This window comes from Phyllobates terribilis, unplaced genomic scaffold, assembly GCF_046119375.1.
Source record: "Phyllobates terribilis strain yellow unplaced genomic scaffold, ASM4611937v1 Scaffold_4__5_contigs__length_816908805, whole genome shotgun sequence".
In the NCBI taxonomy this organism is placed as follows: Eukaryota; Metazoa; Chordata; class Amphibia; order Anura; family Dendrobatidae; genus Phyllobates; species Phyllobates terribilis.
The window spans coordinates 571,266,547-571,289,234 of NW_027362764.1; the positions used below are offsets into that span (position 1 = coordinate 571,266,547).

Below are 22,688 nucleotides of genomic sequence, written 5' to 3' on the forward strand. Positions count from 1 at the left end.
CAGTTTGCGCTATAATACGGCTTTTTTATGATTTATGAAAAATCAAAGCTTTTTCTGACTATTTTACTTTGAATCTGCAGCATTCCAGTGTCAGAATGGATATACTGCAGAATTGAAAAGTAACAAAATGGTATAAATGCCCATTTAATCTACCATGTGTGGATCAGATCTGGATCAAATCTTTATTGAACTGCAATTTGGTGTGGATTTTGCACCAAAAATCCTTGAAAATCTTTGATAAAGACCCCTATTTACATTGTATAAAAGTCATCCAAACTCACTGATTTCCACTTAATTGGCCAACCAGTTATATTGGGGACATAAGGATTGAGCAGTTGGAATTCAATCTCCCGATCCTTTTGTTTGGCGGAGAAATAAGCTGCTGCTAGACGACTTTCTTATAGACAACACAGGGGCACTTGACTGAATGTGTATATGGGTTACTTAACATATTTATTACTAGAATAATTGAGAATGAAGTATCTATTGTGTTATGTGGCATAAAACAGCAAATATCCTATGTCTCCATGAAGAGTAAAGAAGTTTTGTAGGAGCTTCTTTTAAAAAAAAACAATTTATTAATACATATTTATTTATTTTTTACAGTACAGTGTAACATCACTGACCCTACCAGCGCATTTCCCTTCATATTGCACAATAACAATGAAAATCTGACAAAAAAGGTATGTGTACTGTACAGACTTCATATATTTATAAGATCTATTTTTTTAAAATAAATATTTATATGATATGGACATCTTTGCATTGAACTATTAGGCTATGTTCCCATGATGAGCTTTTGGTGAGTTTTTCACGCTGCAGAATTTCTGCACCTATTTAAATTAGGTTACTTGCGTTTTTTCATTGTGTTTTTGTTTTTTTTAATGTGTTTTTGATTCTGTGTTTCTTGTCTCTTTTTGGTGTCACCCTTTAAATAATCCTGCTTTGTTTTTGATACTTCCTGGTATTTAACTTTGACAAAACTATATTGACATATTTAGGTGCCATTCGCATGCTTTTTTGATGCATTTCTTGCGGAATTTCCACACCTAATGCTAATCTATGTAGAAATTCCACACAGAAAACTCAGCGTACCCGCAATAAAAATTGACATGCTGCGGATTTGAAACACGCACACACAGCGCAGTGAGTATGACACTTCTATAAATCCCATCTACTTTGCTGGAACTATAAGACACTGCATTTCTGACGCAGCAAAAATACACAACATCAAAAACGTTCCAAAAGCTCATCGTGGGAACATAGCCTTATTGTGTTCATTGCTTCTTAAATGTAAAATTAAGCAATTTTCTAAACAGTCTTCGTTAAAATTCCTTTCAGTTTTCATGCTGTGTAGTCTGTAAAACTTCTTCACATTGCTGGCTGTCTTGCTGCTCCTGGCTTAGATCTGACAGCAGACTTTCCTATGGATGCTGTGGGCCCAGGGCAATCATTATTAGTCCTCTCCAATCTTAACCTACCTCACAGGTTGTACAAGGCAGAGCAGAATGTAGAGGGGTGAAAGTATCCAAGTCTTCAGGGAGGGCAGATCACACAGACTGAAGAAATTGGGAGGAAAGCATACACAAGACAGTGTGGAAAGAAGAGAGAGTGAATCACATGATCCTCAGCATCTGTATCTGTCAGTACGTCAGAAATGAGATGCTCTGTGTTCAGTAGAAGGAGAAATTGGTACAGGAATTAAGATATATGCGAGCTAGTGAAGACAACAGTATAAATGCAATCCATTTCAGTTAAATAGAAATGATTTGCCGTGAGTAACTCATTTTTTGTGCGTGAATATACTATTACATACCCAAATGAGTCTAACTACATGTATGCCCTAAAAAGACAAAAGTATTCATGGAGTGATACCTTTATTGACTAACCAGAAAAATTATATTCGCAAGCTTTCAGAGCAGAGAGGCTCCTTCTTCAGGCAAATTTACAAATGAAGGAGCCTGTGTTCTCTGAAAGCTTGTACATACCATATATATGATTCTGGTTAGCCAATAAAGTTAGTACTCATAGAATACTTTTGTCTTTTTTGGGCATAAAAGTATTTACATTGATTTTTCTAGCAAACATGGTATCACAACATCATTTTTAATTTACCTCATACCCAAATGAGGAAAGTAAAAAAAATGGCAGCAGGTTATAAACTGCGTATCAGTGCAGGATAGCACTAAAGTGAAATTTTCAAAATCTCCATTTTTGGTCTTGTATTGCAGTTCATCCTCAGTCGAGTCATCTCAGATAATGATTTTCCTTTCTGCATAATAATATTCTTGCATTTCTACACAAGCCATCATTTGAGAAAAGAAAATGAAGGAAAAAAGATTATTATTATATTTAGACCACAAATATATACAAATGCCCAGACTTCTTTGTAACCTTATACACCCATAATGATTCAAATAAAAGCCGCATACCTTGTAATGACTTGTATGTGTTATATTCCATATTTCATGTGGCAAATTTTCTGAACTTTAACCAATGATTTACATTTCCTTCAAATGGTTTTCCACTTTTATAAAAGTGGACCCTAACTAATCAGACAGTAGTGAAAAACCAAACAAATACCAATAGTTCTCTCTCTACCTCAGTCCAGCGCCTGCTCCCCACCGCTGATCCTTTGTTTGTGTTTTGGCTGCAGCAGTGACGTTACGACTACAGTGGGCATCACTGCTGAAGCCAATCACTGAGCTCAATGGCTTTGTTATTGTTAGCGGCATGAACCGCTGACATCAGTGATTGTCTGCAGTGGTGATGTGTGGTGTAGTTATGTCATCACTGCTGCAGCCCAGCCAAAATACAGGCATCTTAGCAATGGCGGGGAACCGTCAACGAACCGATAAAGGGTGAGTACTAATTCTATATATTACTTTTAGCTGATCAGTTGGGGCACCACATTTTTAAAAAAACAAAACTTTTTAAGGTACAAGTCTGTATTTACCTACCACTTATGTGCATTTACTTCCAAAATCTGCGCCCTTTTGGCTGTATAACATTTTCTGTATCCTTAGGTCAGAATGAGTGGCCCATGTCTACTCATGACTCCTCTTCTCTCTCCTCTGTGGCCGCGGATTTAACCTGTCATTTTAAATAATAAATGTGGAGGTTTTTTAATGAGGATTTTTCTCTTTGTTAGCTCATGTGTCAATGGATCAGAACATGGTCAATTCTAAACTATAAGAAGTTTTACATGCTGAGGAGCTAATGTATATACATATACACTGGCAACAGTAAAGTACAGGACAGCAATGGGTATGCCTGCCCTATGCTTTTAGGACAGTACAACTGCACATACACAGATAATCTGCATCCATACACTGCTGTACTAAGGGTATGTGCACACGTTATGTATTTGGTGCAGAAATCTCATGGCAGGAAAAATGCAGGGTAAAATAGGCACGTTTTTTATTTTTTACTTGCATTTTTGGTGCGGATTTTCCCCCACTCATTACTATTGGTGAAATCTGCAGCAAAACTGCTGAATGAATTGACAAGCTGCAGATTTAAATCTGCAAGTCACAAATTAGCAACGTGTTCACGAGACATCAGGATTCTCATTCACTTTGCTGCCATCAGGAAACCCTTCAGGTTTTGTGACAAATCTGCAACGTGTGCACAGGCCCTAACAAGTATAGAGAAACTGTGCATGCTCATCCAGTATGTTGATAGACTACAGGAAACAGAGATAACATTCTGTAGACAATTCAATAAAAAGGGGTATTTTAAGTTTTTTTTTTCTAGTATCAGATACAGTTTAACAAGTTACCACCAATGACTGACATGGATTATTTTTTTCTATACTTTAACATAAATTATTATTCAGGCTGGAATACCCGTTTAAGGCTATGCATGTGCTGCTTTATGTAAAATACTTTATTTACACTCTCAATGTATTGATTCTATTAATGCTTTGCTTGATCTAATAGATATTAATATTTGATACTTTACATTCTACTGAAAACATACTACATTTCAAAGTCACTGCAGCCTCTTCCTCAATGTATACAGTTATTAAAATAAAGACACAGAAGCAGTAATAGAATTCTAAAGCATGAGAATCTAGGTCATTTTGTGTAATTGGAAGATATTCAGAAATCCAAAGTGGTTTATAAATATACATTAAGTTTTGCAGAGAATTTAATAAACAAAGTTTTTCATGAAACATGACATAAATGCTCCACTTGCACACAAAGATCATATATTGCTGCTAACAGCGGGTCCTAAATAGTCTATGCCAAAATGTTTTACTGCACAAAACGAATTTCTAAAAAAAAAACCCATAAGGGCACATAATATATTTAAATAAGCTGGAATTATTAGCTTTCAAATAATTCTTTTCTTCTCGCAGTGCTTCCACCTACTCAGCTTCCATCCATTCTGTAAAGGAACTATATTTGGCCATAAGAATTTTCACCTGCTGGTGAAGATACCTCATAGGGTTCACAGACAAAGCCAGCTGAAAGTTTACTTTGCATTTCGAAGGCTACTATTTACCAGCCACGGCAATCAAATAGGTAGCATTCATAGACTAGTGGCACACACAGAACATGATGTGCTTTTATTTGAATATGTTTAAATTGAATGCACTTATGGCTTTTAATTTGAGCCTTCCTTTTTTTATTTCACTACTTTGTACAAAGCTACAAAAAATACAACATAATCAGCAGATAAAACCAGAGAAAGGCTGATGAAAATATCAATACCCAACCACTATCAAACCCAACCACTCCGCACTGCTCGATACTTGATTGAGCATTTAGGTGCTTGGAGGAGTACAGAGCAGTGCCGAGTATCGCCTGGTGCTCAAGTGCTGGGGTCCCTGCAATCTGAGCCCCACACTGCACTGAAGCTAGGAATTCCCCTGCTGGGAGTGCAGGGACTCCTCTGTCAGCCGGACTCTTTGTGAGCTCTCTCTCTCTCATCTACATCAACCAATCATATATACACAGCCCCCTCCAGAGCCCCAAGCACAGCAGCACAGAGGATGTCAGGAGAGCGAGCCACAACAGCACAGAGGATGTCAGGAGAGCCTGCCACAGCAGCACAGAGGATGTCAGGAGAGCCTGGCACAACAGCACAGAAGATGTCCAGAGAGTTTGCCACAGCAGCACAGGGGATGTCAAGGAGCCTGACACAGCAGCACAGAGAATTTCAGGAGAGCCAGCTACAGCAGCATAGAGGATGTCAGAAGAGCCAGCCCCAGCAGCACACAGGATGTCAGAAGAGCCTGCCACAGCAGCACAGAGGATGTCAGGAGACCTTGCAACAGCAGCACAGAGGATGTCAGGAGAGAAAACCACAACAGCACAGAGGATGTCAAAAGAGCGTGCCACAGCAGCACAGAGGATGTCAGGAAAGCTAGCCACATCAGCACAGAGGATGTCAGGAGAGCCTGCCACAGCAGCACAAAGGAAGTCATGAGACCCAGCCACAGCAGCACAAAGGATGTCAGGAGAGTCAGCCATAGCAGCACAGAGGGTGTCAGTAGAGCAGGTCCCAGCAGCACAGAGGAACTCTGGAGAGCCTGCCACAGCAGCACAAAGGATGTCAGGAGAGCCAGCCACAGCAGCACAAAGGATGTCAGGAGAGTCAGCCATAGCAGCACAGAGGGTGTCAGTAGAGCAGGTCCCAGCAGCACAGAGGAACTCTGGAGAGCCTGCCACACCAGCACAGAGGATGTCAGGGGAGCCTTCCACAGCAGCACAGAGGAAGTCAGGAGATCTTGCAACAGCAGCACAGAGGATGTCAGGAGAGCCAACCACATCAGTACAGAGGATGTCAGGAGAGCCAGTCACAGCAGCACAGAAGATATCAGGAGAGCCTGCCACAGCAGCATAGAGGATGTCAGGAGAGCGTGCCACAGCAGCATAGAGGATGTCAGGAGAGCGTGCCACAGCAGCACAGAGGATGTCAAGAGAGCCAGCCATAGCAGCACAGAGGATGTCAGGAGAGCCTGCCACAGCAGCACAGAGGATGTCACAAGACCCAGCCATAGGAACACAGAAGATGTCAGGAGACCCAGCCACAACAGTACAGAGGATATCAGGAGACCCAACCACAGCACAGCAACAGCATAACAGATCCCAATGTACTGGGGAAAGAGAGATGGACAGTACACCATAACATTTATATATATATATATATATATATATATATATATATATACAGTACAGACCAAAAGTTTGGACACACCTTCTCATTTAAAGATTTTTCTGTATTTTCATGACTTTGAAAATTGTACATTCACGCTGAAGGCATCAAAACTATGAATTAACACATGTGGAATTATATACTTAACAAAAAAGTGTGAAACAACTGAAAATATGTCTTATATTCTAGGTTCTTCAAAGTAGCCACCTTTTGCTTTGATAACTGCTTTACACACTCTTGGCATTCTCTTGATGAGTTTCAAGAGGTAGTCCCCAGAAATGGTCTTCCAACAATCTTGAGTTCCCAGAGATGCTTAGCACTTGTTGGCCCTTTTGCCTTCACTCTGCGGTCCAGCTCACCCCAAACCATCTCGATTGGGTTCAGGTCTGGTGACTGTGGAGGCCAAGTCTTCTGGCGTAGCACCCCATCACTCTCCTTCTTGGTCAAATAGCCCTTACACAGCCTGGAGGTGTGTTTGAGATCATTGTCCTGTTGAAAAATAAATGATGGTCCAACTAAACGCAAACCGGAAGGAATGGCATGCTGCTGCAAGATGCTGTGGTAGCCATGCTGGTTCAGTATGCCTTCAATTTTGAATAAATCTCCAACAGTGTCACCAGCAAAGCACCCCCACACCATCACACCTCCTCCTCCATGCTTCACGGTGGGAACCAGGCATGCAGAGTCCATCCGTTCACCTTTTCTGCGTCGCACAAAGACACGGTGGTTGGAACCAAAGATCTCAAATTTGGACTCATCAGACCAAAGCACAGATTTCCACTGGTCTAATGTCCATTTCTTGTGTTCTTTAGCCCAAACAAGTCTGTTCTGCTTGTTGCCTGTCCTTAGCAGTGGTTTCCTAGCAGCTATTTTACCATGAAGGCCTGCTGCACAAAGTCTCCTCTTAACAGTTGTTGAAGAGATGTGTCTGCTGCTAGAACTCTGTGTGGCATTGACCTGGTCTCTAATCTGAGCTGCTGTTAACCTGCGATTTATGATGCTGGTGACTCGGGTAAACTTATCCTCAGAAGCAGAGGTGACTCTTGGTCTTCCTTTCCTGGGGCGGTCCTCATGTGAGCCAGTTTCTTTGTAGCGCTTGATGGTTTTTGCAACTGCACTTGGGGACACTTTCAAAGTTTTCCCAATTTTTCGGACTGACTGACCTTCATTTCTTAAAGTAATGATGGCCACTCATTTTTCTTTGCTTAGCTCCTTTTTTCTTGCCATAATACAAATTCTAACAGTCTATTCAGTAGGACTATCAGCTGTGTATCCACCTGACTTTTGCACAACACAACTGATGGTCCCAACCCCGTTTATAAGGCAAGAAATCACACTTATTAAAACTGACAGGGCACACCTGTGAAGTGAAAACCATTTCTGGTGACTACCTCTTGAAGCTCATCAAGAGAATGCCAAGAGTGTGCAAAGCAGTCATCAAAGGAAAAGGTGGCTACTTTGAAGAACCTAGAATATAAGACATATTTTCAGTTGTTTCACACTTTTTTGTTAAGTATATAATTCCACATGTGTTAATTCATAGTTTTGATGCCTTCAGTGTGAATGTACAATTTTCAAAGTCATGAAAATACAGAAAAATCTTTAAATGAGAAGGTGTGTCCAAACTTTTGGTCTGTACTGTATATATATGGGAAGGCTGCAAGATCCTATTGGCTATGGGGATGTGGGGGGGAGGAATACAAGGATAGTCAATCAAGGAGTATGGGGCGGAACTTGATGGTTATCAAGGATGCTTGTTCCACAGTCTGGGACACAGAATTTAAACCTGTCAGTGTCCACCATACTTTCAATAACCTCAAGAACTTCATATTGTAATGTTAACTAAAACGTGTAAACAAATTACAGACGTTTATGGCATATCTACAGCCAATGTCATATACGCAACAGTGTAAGCCATAAAAAGTTATGATCCCACCTCTCCAAAGGGTTCACTTTCAGGAAAACACTAATTTTCATATACTTCAATGCAGCGGTGGCTGCTGTTGCTTCTATTCCAATAAATTCAAATGGAATTCTGTACAGAAATATAGGTCCAAGTGATGGCTTATGCAATAAATGCCTAAGATGGAAATGCACCTTTATCACTACAATGGACCTTGAAAAATGGACAGGCCCTTTATAACACTGTATGGCACAGATTACTAAGATTTTTTACCAACTCTGTACTTAAGTTTCAACATCATTTAGGGTTTATTTGCTAGAGGGAGTAGTACATCCTTCTGCCTACAATATTTTAGCTGGCACTTTACAATTCAAAGGGAACTTGTAAAGTCAGTATCAAACATTGCAGAGTAACACATAATTCAGCTATTCAAACAAGAGGGGTGAGGGCCCTGCTCGCAAGTTTACAATCTATAAGGAAGGGTATGGTCCCGCAACGTTTTATAATAAATAATGTTATTCATGTAAATTCCATGAACCGATCACCAGTATTCTGTATATATCTATTTGGCCACGGCCCCACTATCAGTATTCGGTCAGTATTTTTTCTCAGGAGTGGGAGCCAAAACCAGGAGTGGGTGATAAACGCAGAATTGGTGACTTGTTTCTATTATACCTTTTCTCTCATTGTTCCTCACTGGGTTTTAGCTCCCACTCCTGAGAAAAAATACTGACCGAATACTGATAGTGGGGCCGTGGCCTTTAGGGCACAATTAAAATTGTGGACACTGTGAATAAACCTGATTGACTATGATAGTGCAATCCAGAGAACTGGTGCAGCATGAGACAAATCTTGGAGATTGAAGTGGGAGGTTCATACTATGAAGGATGTTAGTCTTAAATCATGAGCAGAATGGAAATCACAAGTATCATGGTAGACAGAGATGAGCCAAGAGAGTGATAAGTTTCTATTGTAATCTGTACCTATGGGCACCAAGGGAAAGGGCTGTCACACAGTCGAGGCATCTGTGTAGCGGCCAGACAGAAATATGAGCCTGGCTGCTGCATTCAGTATAGATTGGAGAGGGGAGCGTGTTATGGGAGCTGGACTGCTTAATAGTGCATTGCAGTATGCACGATGATAATGAAGAGAAGCCGTGTGTAATTTGGTATCATCGGAATAGAGATGGTATTGAAAGTCAAATCTGCTGATAGTTTGTCCAAGTTTAAAGAGAAAAGTGGAGAGGACTGAGGACTGAACTTTGAGGAACCCCGACAGTAAGGAGAAGAGGAAATGAAAAAGAACCAGCAAATGAGACACTGTAAGAGCGGTATGAGAGGTAAAAAGGGAACCAAGAGAAAGCATTATCCTTATTGCCGATAGAGCCGAGCATAGTGAAGAGTAGTTGGTCATCTACAGTGCCAATTGCTGCAGAGAGATGCAGAAGAATCAGAAGGGATAGCTACCATTAGATCTTGCTGTAGATCAATAGAATGTAGTAAGGGCAGTTTCTATGGAGTGTAGAGTCCAAAAACTAAATTGTAAGCGGTTGCGAAGAGGATTATGCGAAAGATAGAGGGTTAAGCAAGAGTAGACCAAGCATTCCATGAGTTTGGAGATGCAGAGATTACAGACTGGTCTGTAATAAGCTGGATATGAAGTGAGAAGATATTTTTTTTAGTAATGGGATTTAAAGAGGGAGGAAAGATGCCAAAAGAGAGGTTAAAGATTTTAGTTAGATGGGTAGTGACGGTCGGGCATAGAGAATGGAGGTGGTGTGATGTAGTAGGCTTATTATTGCATTTAATAGTCTCTTTATTTAAATGTTTAGGCATGTGTCTTTAATCGATTCAGGGCTAAGGGAGGAAGCGAGAGCACAAATTTGACATAGGTAGACCTATAGGCCATGAAATGCTTCCTGGAAAATTAAATATACAAACAGCCTCTTCACAGAGGAAGAGAGCAGGGTCTGTAGTGCTACAATTGGAAGTACCAATCCTAAAAGTCAATATCTACCCTGTAAGAGACCCCTCAATATGAAACCAAACCTGAACATCATTATGTGTTTCCGGGTTACACTTAACCAACTAGTTCTAAAATTGTCCAGCTTTGAACTGATGAGAGGCAAAAGCCATGAAACATTTGTCTGTAAATACAGGTTCTGGTTTGGTTTCACAACCTGAGCCATGTGACAAGTCCCTTTATATATTGCCTTTTTGGATTGCTACTTCCAAAAGATGGCACTAGAGACCATGCTGTCATTCTGTGTGGTGAGTCTATTTGCATATTTTCCTGTGTGTGATCATGCTGTGACCCATGCTCTCACATGTTCCCTTTTTTATTTTTATGCAGAACTGTGCCATAAAAAAACATCTTCTATAACTTACTGAAAATCACAAAAGAAAAAAACATGAGCAAAAAAAAAAAAAAAAAAAAAATATATATATATATATATATATATATATATATATATATACAGTATATATATGTGGCTGTGGGGGCCCTCATTCTCTGTGGGTGATAATATAGTGTTTGTAGGGAACCTTACACTGCCTGTGGGATCTGTGGGTTACATTATATTTTGTGTAGGGGCACTCATACTATGTAGAGGGTTGTGTGGGCCCTCATACTGCATGTTGGGGCTTTACGGGACATCAAATTGTGTGTGGGAACCCTCATACTTTGTGTTGGGGCTGTGGGGGCCATCCTCTGTATAGGAGGCTGTGGGGCCTCCATGCTATATATAGGGGGCTGTGGGGCCATCATAATGTGTAGGGGGCACTTTAGGGGCTTCATACTGTGGTATGAATTATATTGTATTGGGGTTACAGTGGCAGCATCATACTTTGTTGCAGGCACTGTGGGATCATCATAATGTGTGAGGGGACCTGTGGCAGGTATCATGCAGTATGGGAGGGAGCATTTTTAATGGTATTATTATTAGGAATCGTGATTCTGTGCTCCCATCTGGGAATGGAGCAGGTCCGGGTCTATGCTATTCCGGTCGCAGGAGCGAACCATTGTCCTGACCATGAAGGTGGAGCTACTACATGTGTATGGAGACTATCCCAATGTTATGGAGCATCGCGATCTGGTGCTGTAGGATGTGTGAGGATGCGGGACACCGTGTCCCTCACTGATTTCTCCAGTTACCAGGCAACTGCTTTGTCTGGCACTAAGTATTGGTGGAATTATGTTTATTCTGCTGTGCAAGCTAGCAGGGAGTGGCTGTCTGGGGATGATTGGGAGGTATTCAACACCTGATCATTAGGCGGGCTATTTAATCCTGCTCCCTGCTCAGTGCTTTGCTGTGTATTGCAATTCCTATGTGCAGTGGTGGTGAGTGGTGCTAGCATTAGTGTTGCTATCTTTTCAGGGGTTTTCTCATTTTCTCTTCTGGTTTCACTTCCTGGGGTTCTTGCAAAGGTACTCACCTGGTTCTTGACTAGGCGCCAGCCGCGTCACCAGACGCCAGCTGTCCGGCGACAGTGGGCCTGGGAAGGGCTCTGCCAAAGTTCCCCTACCATTTACTGGTAGCTTGGTGAAGAGTATTCCTGGCCCTCAAGGGCTCGCCTAGCTGGGCAGCTTGTGCCAAGTGCGTCTGTGGCTGTGTCTTTGCTGGTTTGGTGCGAGTCTTTCTGGGTCCCTCTGCAAAGCACATAACAATTATACTCTATAAGGGACATGAAAGGGTGAGAACTCTAAGGTACCTCTACCTGTCAAAATATGTGTTCCTTTCTCTGGTTCTAAAAGTTTGGAGATATGACCCCGCCTACTCCGCCAAGTTTTTCTGGGGGTGAGCATGTAGAGGGAGACCCAATTAGGACTCTTGCTATGGAGCCCTGTGATTTCTCTGTACGTCACATGCGAACACTATTTATTTATGAGGGGGATTTTTGCTAATGTGCACCCAAAACAATTTCCAGTGTGTGCTGTCCAACATTTCTTTTTAAATTTGTGACTGTTGACTCGCAGAATTTTAATTTAAATGGCTTGTCTCATAACAGAAAACACCTTTAATCTGAGAGGTTAAAGGACTCTTGTCATTGTGTGTGTAGCTCCTGAGATCGGAAAAAAATCCATCTTCTATTTACAACAGTAGTTCATACTGTTATCTGAATGTAATTCATGGATAGCTTGAGTCCACCAAAGTGAGATCCACTAATTATCAGCTGGTCAACGCTCTCTGACTTCTAAACTTTTCTGGTATAACCACAATATTTGTCATTAATATTCCTTGATTTTTACTCTTCTAAGTAAGGTGGTTCCAAGCAAAGGTTGAATGAGGAGCTTTAACTGTATTTGTGTAGCTCATTATTCAAGTCTATTGAAGTTACATAAATAGTCAAGCAAGCTCCATGTCTTACATTTGTGTTATAAATGTCTATGGTAGGAACAGCCCTTTAAGTACTGATTAAAATCATCTATAAAAGTTATCTAATCAATGGCTGCCCACTCTCCCCAGTCCCTCAAGCTCGCTGCCTTGGGGTAACCCTGGACTCTGAACTCCCCTTCAAACCACATATCCATGCCCTATCCACTTCCTGCCAACTCCAACTCAAAAATATCTCCCGGATCCGCACATTCCTCAACCATGAATCTGCAAAAACACTAGTGCACGCCCTCATCATCTCCCGCCTTAACTACTGCAACCTCCTGCTCTGTGGCCTCCCTTCCAACACTCTCACACCTCTCCAATCTATCCTAAACTCTGCTGCTCGACTAATCCACCTATCCCCCGCTATTCCCCGGCCTCTCCTCTATGTCAATCTCTTCACTGGCTCCCCATTGCTCAGAGACTCCAGTTCAAAACCCTAACCATGGCACACAAAGCCATTCACAACCTGTCTCCTCCATATATCTCTGACATAGTCTCCCGCTACATACCCACACGCAACCTCCGATCCTCACAAGATCTCCTTCTTTACTCCCCTCTTATTTCCTCCTCCCACAATCGCATACAAGATTTCTCCCGTGCTTCCCCCCTACTCTGGAACTCTCTACCCCAACACATCAGACTCTCGTCGACCATGGAAACCTTCAAAAGGAGCCTGAAGACCCACCTCTTCCGACAAGCCTACAACCTGCAGTAACTACTGCTCCACCATACCGCTGCACGACCAGCTCTACCCTCACCTACTGTATCTTTACCCATCCCTTGTAGATTGTGATCCCTCGTGGGCAGGGTCCTCGCTCCTCCTGTACCAGTCGCTATCACATTGTGTTCAAGATTATTGTACTTGTTTTTGCTATGTATACCCCTTTTTCACATGTAAAGCACTATGGAATAAATGGCGCTATAATAATAAATAATAATAATAATCTAAGTCAAATAAAGGATACATTAATAATACATTACAATTATTAACTGGTGCACATACAAAAAAACATTTTAACGTGAAAAAATGTTATATAACATTTGATACTGAATAGATTCTTATTAATGAAATGCTACAGTATAAAGAACCTAACAAATTTTTATGACCTAAAAATTGCATGATATGTGTTAAACTAATTTGTCCACTGCTAGAAATATAGTTACCTCTTTGGTACCAGGTATTAGCGATACTGAGACTTACTACTGAGATAATAATATAGGCCAGTGATTGCCAACCTACTGAACATTTCTAAGCCTAGTATTCTCCTCATGCTTCTGACTAATGATTCCTTCTGCTTGTTGTTCTGCCAGCCTTAGATTTCTAGGAAGTCAAAGCATGTTCCATCCAAGCAGCTGGCTTCTGGAGAGCAATACTTCACATTCATGAATGTTTATAGCTACCATTTCCTTTAGTAATCTCGAATATCTGTATATGCCAGAGAAATGCATGTGGCTTATGATCCGATGGTTGAAAATATTGATGACTATAATATATATAATATATACAGTGCCTTGTGAAAGTATTTGGCCCCCTTGAACTTTTCTACCTTTTGCCACATTTCTGGCTTCAAACATAAAGATATAAAATTCAAATTTTTGGGGGAAGAATCAACAACAAGTGGGACACAATCGTGAAGTGGAACGAATTTTATTGGATATTTTACACTTTTTTAAAAAATTAAAAACTGAAAAGTCGGGCGTGCAATATTATTCGGCCCCTTTACTTTCAGTGCAGCAAACTCACTCCAGAAGTTCAGTGAGGATCTCTGAATGATCCAATGTTGTCCTAAATGACTGGTAATGATAAATAGAATCCACCTGTGTGTAATCAAGTCTCCGTATAAATGCACCTGCTCTGTGATAGTCTCAGGGTTCTGTTTCAAGTGCAGAGAGCATCATGAAGACCAAGGAACACACCAGGCAGGTCTGAGATACTGTTGTGGCAAAGTTTAAAGCCAGATTTGGATACAAAAAGATTTCCCAAGTTTGAAACATCTCAAGGAGCACTGTGCAAGCGATCATATTGAAATGGAAGGAGTATCAGACCACTGCAAATTGTCAGTCCCTCTAAACTTTCATCTCGAACAAGGAGAAGACTGATCAGACATGCAGCCAAAAGGCCCATGATCACTCTGGATGAACTGCAGAGATCTACAGCTGAGGTGGGAGAGTCTGTCCATAGGACAACAATCAGTCGTACACTGCACAAATCTGGCCTTTATAGAAGAGTGGCAAGAAGAAAGGCTTTTCTCAAAGATATCCATAAAAAGTCTCGTTTGAAGTTTGCCACAAGCCACCTGGGAGACACACCAAACAAGTGGAATAAGGTGCGATGAAACCAAAATCGAACTTTTTTGGCCACAATGCAAAACGATATGTTTGGCGTAAAAGCAACACAGTTTATTACCCTCAAAACACCATCCCCACTGTCAAACATGTTGGTGGCAGCATCATGGTTTGGGCCTGATTTTCTTCAGCAGGTACAGGGAAGATGGTTAAAATTGATGGGAAGATGGACGGAGCCAAATACAGGACCATTCTGGAAGAAAACCTGTTGGAGTCTGCAAAAGACCTGAGACTGGGACGGAGATTTATCTTCCAACAAGACAATGATCCCAAACATAAAGCAAAATCTACAATGGAATGGTTCAAAAATAAACGTATACAGGTGTTAGAATGGCCAAGTCAAAGTCCAAACCTGAATCCAATCAAGAATCTGTGGAAAGAGCTGAAAACTGCTGTTCACAAATGCTCTCCATCCAATCTCACTGAGCTCGAGCTGTTTTGCAAGGAAGAATGGGCAAGAATTTTAGCCTCTCAATGTGCAAAACTGATAGAGAGATAACCCAAGTGACTTGCAGCTGTAATCGCAGCAAAAGGTGGCGCTACAAAGTATTAACTCAAGGGGGCCGAATAATATTGCACGCCCCACTTTTCAGTTTTTAATTTTTTAAAAAAACTTAAAATATCCAATAAATTTTGTTCCACTTCACGATTGTGTCCCACTTGTTATTGATTCTTCCCCCAAAAATTTGAATTTTATATCTTTATGTTTGAAGCCAGAAATGTGGCAAAAGGAAGAAAAGTTCAAGGGGGCCAAATACTTTCACAAGGCACTGTATAAGCATAAAAACTCATGTACTCTCATACTTTATATAAGAAGGGGTTGCCTTAAAAATTTGGTTGTCTTTCTGTATAAAAGACAGCCCTTGGTAGAGACAAAAGTGGTAATCCTATGGTCACAGCAGATGGTTCATATATTAATCAGTTTATGTCCTTTGAAGAAGCCAGAAACTTGAAACTCTGGGTTAGGTTGAGGGAATTTTTTGTCATATGCCTTTTACTCACTTTTTTCATAAGCATAATTGCTGTTCTTTGTTCGATAGCTTGGATGTTTTTACAATATTACACCATGTGGAGCTGTTTTAATTTATAGACAGCTTTATTACCGCCAAGGAATTATTAGTTACCCTTTGAAATGAGCTCCTAAGTGAAAATACCAAACACATTTTCTTTGTTTCAGACAACGCCTTTGGGAATAAATCTTAGAAAACACCTGATATTTGGAAATCAATGAGCCTATGAGAGCTGACTGAGATGTCAGGAGTCAACTCCTTTCCTTGAATATAACTACTATGCACACTCGGCCAGTCACTAGTGGCCAAGCGCAATAGAAAAAAGTTGTACACTATGTAAGATATAAGCTCTTATTGCAGGGAAATGACAGGAAATAGAAAAAGCAAGTCAATTGCAAACTTATTTATATTCAAGCTAAGTAAATTAATTTAATAACATGAACATACAGTTGAAACCAGACGTTTACATATACTATATAAAAAGACACATATGCATGTTTTTCTCAATATCTGACATGAAATCAGAATAAACCTTTCCCGTTTTAGGTCAATTAGGATTACCATAATTTTTAATATTTGCCAAATGCCAGAATAATGAGAGAGAGCGAATGTTTAAGGCATTTTTATTACTTACTGCAAAATCAAAAGTTTCCATACTCTAAGATTACTATGCCTTTAAACAATTCTGGACTTTTTTTTGTTTTTTTGGCAACATCTGAGTTAATTAGAGACACACCTGTGGATGTATTTTAATGCACACCTGAAACACACTGCTTCTTTGTGTAGCATCTTGGGAAAGTCTAAAGAAATCAGCCAAGATATCAGGAAGAGACTTGTGGATTTGCACAAGTCTGCCTCATCCTTGGGTACAATTTCAAGATACCTGAAGGTGCCTCGTTCATCTGTACAAACAATTATACGCAAGTACAAACAAGATGGGAATGTCCAGCCATCATACCGCTTAGGAAGTAGACGGGTTCTATGTCCCAGAGATGAACGTGCTTTGGTCTGACATGTGCATATCAACCCAAGGACAGAAGCAAACGATCTTGTGAAGATGATGGCAGAAGCTGGTAAGATTGTGTCAATAACCACAGCGAAATGAGTACTGTATCAAAATGGACTGAAAGGTCACTCTGCCAGGAAGAAGCCATTACTCCAAAAGAAACAGATTAATGTTTGCAAATGCACCCAGGAACAAAGACCTACATTTTTGGAGACATGTCCAGTGGTCTGATGAAACTAAAATTCAACTTTTTGGGCATAATGACCATACGTTTGGAGGAAGAAGGGAGAAGCTTGGAAGCCTAAGAACATCCTCCCAACTGTGAAACACGGGGGTAGCAGCATCATGTTGTGTGGTTGAATTGCTGTAGGAGGGACTGGTGCACTTCACAAAATAGATGGCATCATGAGAAAAGAAGATTATCTGGCAATACTGAAGCAACATCTCAAGACATCAGCCAAGAACTTAAAGTGTGGGCGAAAATGGGTCTTCCAAATGGACAATGACCCAAAGTATACTGCCAAAATGGTAACAAAGTGGCTTAAGGATAACAAAATCCATGTTTTGAGGTGGCGATCACAAAGCCCTGATCTCAATCCTATTGAAAATTTATGGGCAAAGCTGAAAAGGCAGGTGCGAGCAAGGCGACCTACACACCTGGATCAGTTACACCAGTTTTGTCAGGAGGAATGGGCCCAAATTCTGACCAACTATTGTGAGAAGCTTGTGGAAGGATATCCCAAACGTTTGACCCAAGTCGTTCAGTTTAAGGGCAATGGTACCAAATACTAATGATATGTATGTAAACTTTTGACTTTGCAGTAAGTAATACAAATGCCTTAAACATTCTCTTGCTCTAATTATTCTGCCATTTGGCAAATATTAAAAATTATGGTAATCCTAACTGACCTAAAACGGGAAAGGTTTATTCTGATTTCAAGTCAGATATTGAGAAAAACTGCATATGTGTCTTTTTATATAGTGTATGTAAACTTCTGGTTTCAACTGTACCTCTTGAACTGTCTAAAAAACAGTGATCTGTAACACAGCTTTACTACTGTCAGCTGGAATGTATCACTATTGTTCACATAAGGAAGGTGTAAGGTAGTCTAAATGAGATGTCCACACACTAGACTTGGTCTACTAGGTGTTCATACTGGCTCCACTAATGCTGGTAACTCACTCTGCACTGTGTTCTGTCTCTGGGTGGAGTTCAAAATGGGGCCTTTTTGTAATAAGGGTTTCTTACATTATACTAACTCAATGCATTTCCCATCAGGGAGATTTGTTTTCTTAAACAGGACACCTCAAAGTAGATTTGTTTAACTTAGAAGCCTATGGCTTAGGCTTCTTATATTACACAAGATACACAGCTCCAATGGGAGCTGTAGTGATTTAACAGAGTACAGTGGCAAGTAAACTTTAATGCACCCCTGGTCAAAATGACTGTTATTGTGAACAGTTAACCCATTATCTACCAATGTCCTTTTTTTAGGACGCCTAATTTTTTGGTTCTAGCAACTAAGATTTTCTAATTAGGTCCAATTAGGTCCAAAAAAGCAAAAATGAAAATTGCTAATTTGGCAAGTAATGGGTTTTAAGCAAGCTGAACATGAAATGATTTCCAATTGGCTGAAAGTTAAAGATAATACATTTCCTTTAATTATAGGCAAAAAATATATATATTGTAATTTTTAACATTTTAAAAATTACAAAAAGAAAAATGGGCCAATGCAAAAGTTTGGATTCAAGTAATATTTCCTTAACCCTTTCCAACCTATGACGTCTTAGTACGCACATTTGCGTACCCCCCGTTCAATGAGGGCTGCTGCGCTGAGCCCTCACTGAACCGAGCACATGTCAGCTGATTCTTACAGCTGACATGTGCCCGCAACAGCCACGGGTGGAATCACGATCCACCCGCGGCTGTTAACATGTTAAATGCCGCTGTCAATCTCCGACAGCGGCATTTAACGCGCGCTTCCGGGTTGCGCGTCATAAGCCCCACCCATCGGCGACCCCGTCACGTGATCGCGGATCGCCGATGGGCGTGCATGACAACCCAGGGTCTGCAGCAGACGCCTGTGATTGTCATGATCTGGTCGCTATGAGCGCCACCTAGTGGTCGGCGCTCATAGCACAGGACCATTTCTGTTGCATGCAGGGGATCTGCTCGTCCCCTGTATGTAGCAGAGACGATCAGACAACTGCTGCTTCTAGTCTCCTATGTAGACTATTGATGCATGCAGTAAGTGAAAAAAAAATGTTTTTAAAAATATAAAAAAAATAAAAAATATATAAAAGTTTAAATCACCCCCCTTTCGTCCCATTCAAAATAATAAAAAAAAACAAAAACCCACATGCACATATTTGGTATCGCCGCGTTCAGAATCGCCCGATCTATCAATATAAAAAAAGAATTAATCCGATCGGTAAACGGTGTAACGAGAAAAAAATTCTAAACGCCAGAATTAAGTTTTTTGGTCGCTGCAAAATTGCAATAAAATGCAATAACGGGCGATCAAAACATCGGATCTACCCCAAAATGTTATTAATAAAAACATCAGCCCGGCGCGCAAAAAATAAGCCCTCACTCAGCCCCAGATCACGAAAAATGGAGACGCTACAGGTCTCGGAAAATGGCGCTTCTTTTTTTTAGTTTTTTTTACCAAATTTTGGAATTTTTTTTCACCACTTAAATATAAAATAACCTATACATGTTTGGTGTCTACGAACTCGTAATGACCTGGAGAATAAGAATGGCAGGTCAGTTTTAGCATTCAGTGAACGTGGTAAAAAAAATAAATAAAAAACAACTGTGGTATTGCACTTTTTTTGCAATTTTACCGCACTTGGAATTTTTTTCCCGTTTTCCCGTACACGATATGGTAAAACTAGTAATGGCGTTGAAAAGTACAACTTGTCCCGCAAAAAATAAGCCCTCACATAGCCATATTCTCTAAAAAATAAAAACGCTATGGCTCTGGGAACAAGGGGAGCAAAAAACGAAAAAGCAAAAACGACAAAACCCAAGGTTGCGAAGGGGTTAAACATGCCCCATTTACGTTCGGTATCCCCAGTTACTTGACATGGTCCCAGTCTACACGATTAAGCTCTTTCCTTTTTGTAATTTTTAAAATGTAAAAGATGAAAATATATATATTTTTTGTCTAAAATACAAAGGGAATTTGTAATCTTTTCGCTGCACTGTAATGTCGCTGCCAGTGATTAACAGTGTCATTTTAGAGGTTAACAGCAGTGATCAGAGCTAGAACTGATCACGGCTGTTAAAGGCAGATATCAGCTATGTAATATAGCTGTCATTTGTCCTGTATGGAGCGGGCTCAGATACTGAGCCAACAGAGTCTAGTGCTCTCTTAAACTCTATGATGATACTCATTCTGAAAGATCCTCAAATACCTGACTCGCATCTGCTAATTTCCTTGTTGCCAGTAAATATAAAGTACTAAAGTACTAGCAAATAGACTTGTGGGTGTAATTTCAGAAATAGTTTATGATTATCAGTCTGGATTTATGCCTAATAAATTGACGACACTAAGCTAACTCTGATTCTTTCTGAACCTTCAGTATAGCCACCCTGGCAGTGGCATGAGGGCAGTTCTCTCCCTCAAAACTGCCAAGGCCTTTGACAGCATCAAGTGGAATTTTCTGTGGGTGGTCCTTGGCAAAAAAGAGTTTTGGTCCCAAGTTCTTGTCTAATATACAGATTTTATACCGTAATCTGTTTGCTATAGGTAAAGCAAACTGACAACTATCTGACCCATTGCTATTGGGTAAGGGCACAAGACAGGGTTGGCCCTTGTCCCCACTCCTGTTTGCCATGGCCATAGAAACTTTGGCATGCATGAGAGTCTGCCCTGACATAACAGGATTTATGTGTGGTGGGATGGAAGAATAAATATCTTTATATGCATTTGACACTTAAAATCATAAGAGGATGGGGATACCAGAGTATAGGTGTTCATTTGGGTCAACAGGTGCTCCCATGGAATGTTCTTTTGCAGTTCATGGAAGCAGGAAGGAGGGTCCATCTCTAGGGCCAACATTGTCTCTGTTCTATAAAGTATGGGACAGATGTAAAGAGTTAATGAATTGCAAGAGTAGGACATCATTTACCTCTTTGCGGCGTAATTCTTTACTTCAAAATGTATCAAATTAGATGGATTCCTTTATTGAGAAGCAAAGGGAATATACACTATGGCTCAAATACAGGAAGAGCTTTACACAATTGCATGAAGACTTTTATCTGCCACATCAGCAATTTTATAAACACATTCTTGTCAGGCTCGTTCTAACTAACAGTGGATAATTATTATAATAGAGAAGGGGAGAGTTCAGCTAGAGGGTTAAAATCTAATATTTATAAATATGTTATCCTCATACTTATCTGCTAGGGACAAATGGGAAGCCAATGTAGGTGAATGGACCAATGGGAATCAGTCTTAGGATCAGCTCACCATCCGTAAGGGTTGTCGCAACTATATTTGTTTTGTAGAAAATACAAGACACCTATCTAACACAAAATTGGTTGCAGAGGAAATTTAAACTGCCCGAGGTGTAATCTCCCTAAAGCTTATCTTGTATGATATGGAAATGTACCGCCCTGGGCTCTTACTGGAAAGGAGTCTTACATTTAATAGATAAAGTATATGGTGTTGTACTACAACTGGAGCTAAAACTGTGTATTTTGGGTATAGTAGGAGATATGTCTAATGAGGACCCGGTTGCTGTTGGCATTTCTAGAATACTCTACAATGCAAGGAAATTAATTGTCTCCCGATGGATACAACCTTCATCTCCCAATATTAACGAATTTCTAAATGAAATTAATTGGAATATTTTAATTGGAAAAGGAAATGTATTTAAAAAGGAAAAGTTGAGAAAAAGTTATAACATCTGGGGTCTGTGGATAGATACTCGAGACTTGCCCTCAAATGCCTTTTTATTCTATAGCATAATTATGCTTCTTAGTTAATACAAATACATAAACAAGCAGCCAAATACATATCCGCCTTCCCTAAGCATATACATATCACATGCTTGCTCAAAAGGCTTTATTGTTTCTTTAATCACTTGTTGGGAAATTGTGTTTTATGCTTTTCTTTTTAGGTTCATATGGAATGGACTTCTTTGATTTAAACCTTTTCTGGACTTTGCTTGTTCTTTAGGAGGAGCTGGTCAGTTTATGTCTTATTTTGTTGTCTTATGGTTGTTTTTTCTTTGTTTGGATATGTTACCTGTTAAGATCTGAAAAATTGTAATAAAAATGTTTCTGATTGAAAAAAAGAATGAAGCAAATCAAAATGTGTATTTCAAGTGCAGCAGGACAAATGGACATGTATCTTATGTTTTATGGCTTTCTTTCCCTATCTCTATTGCTGAACTGTGAGTTCTGACATCTTCTCACTAAACTGAATAACCCTAAAATGACTTTGGCTGCTGCTTTCCCTGCCTTGGCTTTTATACAGGCTCTAATAGTCCCTCCTAATTATCTGTACTATACCATGTGATGTGATAGCTACAAGGATTTATGGGAAAGCCTGTATGGCCGCGCCTGATGTCATGTGAGCTTTCTGTGTAGATGCATTTTTCTTCAATGTATAAAATGGCGATTTGCATTTTTTGGCAATGTACTAGAATCAAATTTCAAATTTTTCACAGGACCTTCAATCTTTCTAAAATTCAACACAAATTTGATTTGCATTAAATCAATTTGCTCATCTCTAGACATAAAATATAGCACAGGGAGCCCAAAGGTGAGCCTGTATGCCTTTTAAGCAATTTGATGCATCTAAAAACAGTGAATTTTTCTTTAAGGCTGGCATTTTTTACTTAAATTCATGCATTTTGTTCTAAAAA

At 40.1% G+C, this 22,688-nt stretch overlaps 1 protein-coding gene across 6 annotated transcripts in view; it reads left to right on the top strand.

The window, feature by feature from the left end:
- DLGAP1 (DLG associated protein 1) overlaps nt 1-22,688 on the top strand; it is an 834,514-nt gene that overhangs the window by 243,880 nt on the left and 567,946 nt on the right. For all 6 annotated transcript variants that reach the window (XM_073679102.1, XM_073679101.1, XM_073679106.1 and 3 more), the window contains one exon: nt 607-683. The gene's annotated coding sequence lies outside the window, so the exon portion shown is untranslated. The remainder of the gene's footprint in view (nt 1-606; nt 684-22,688) is intronic.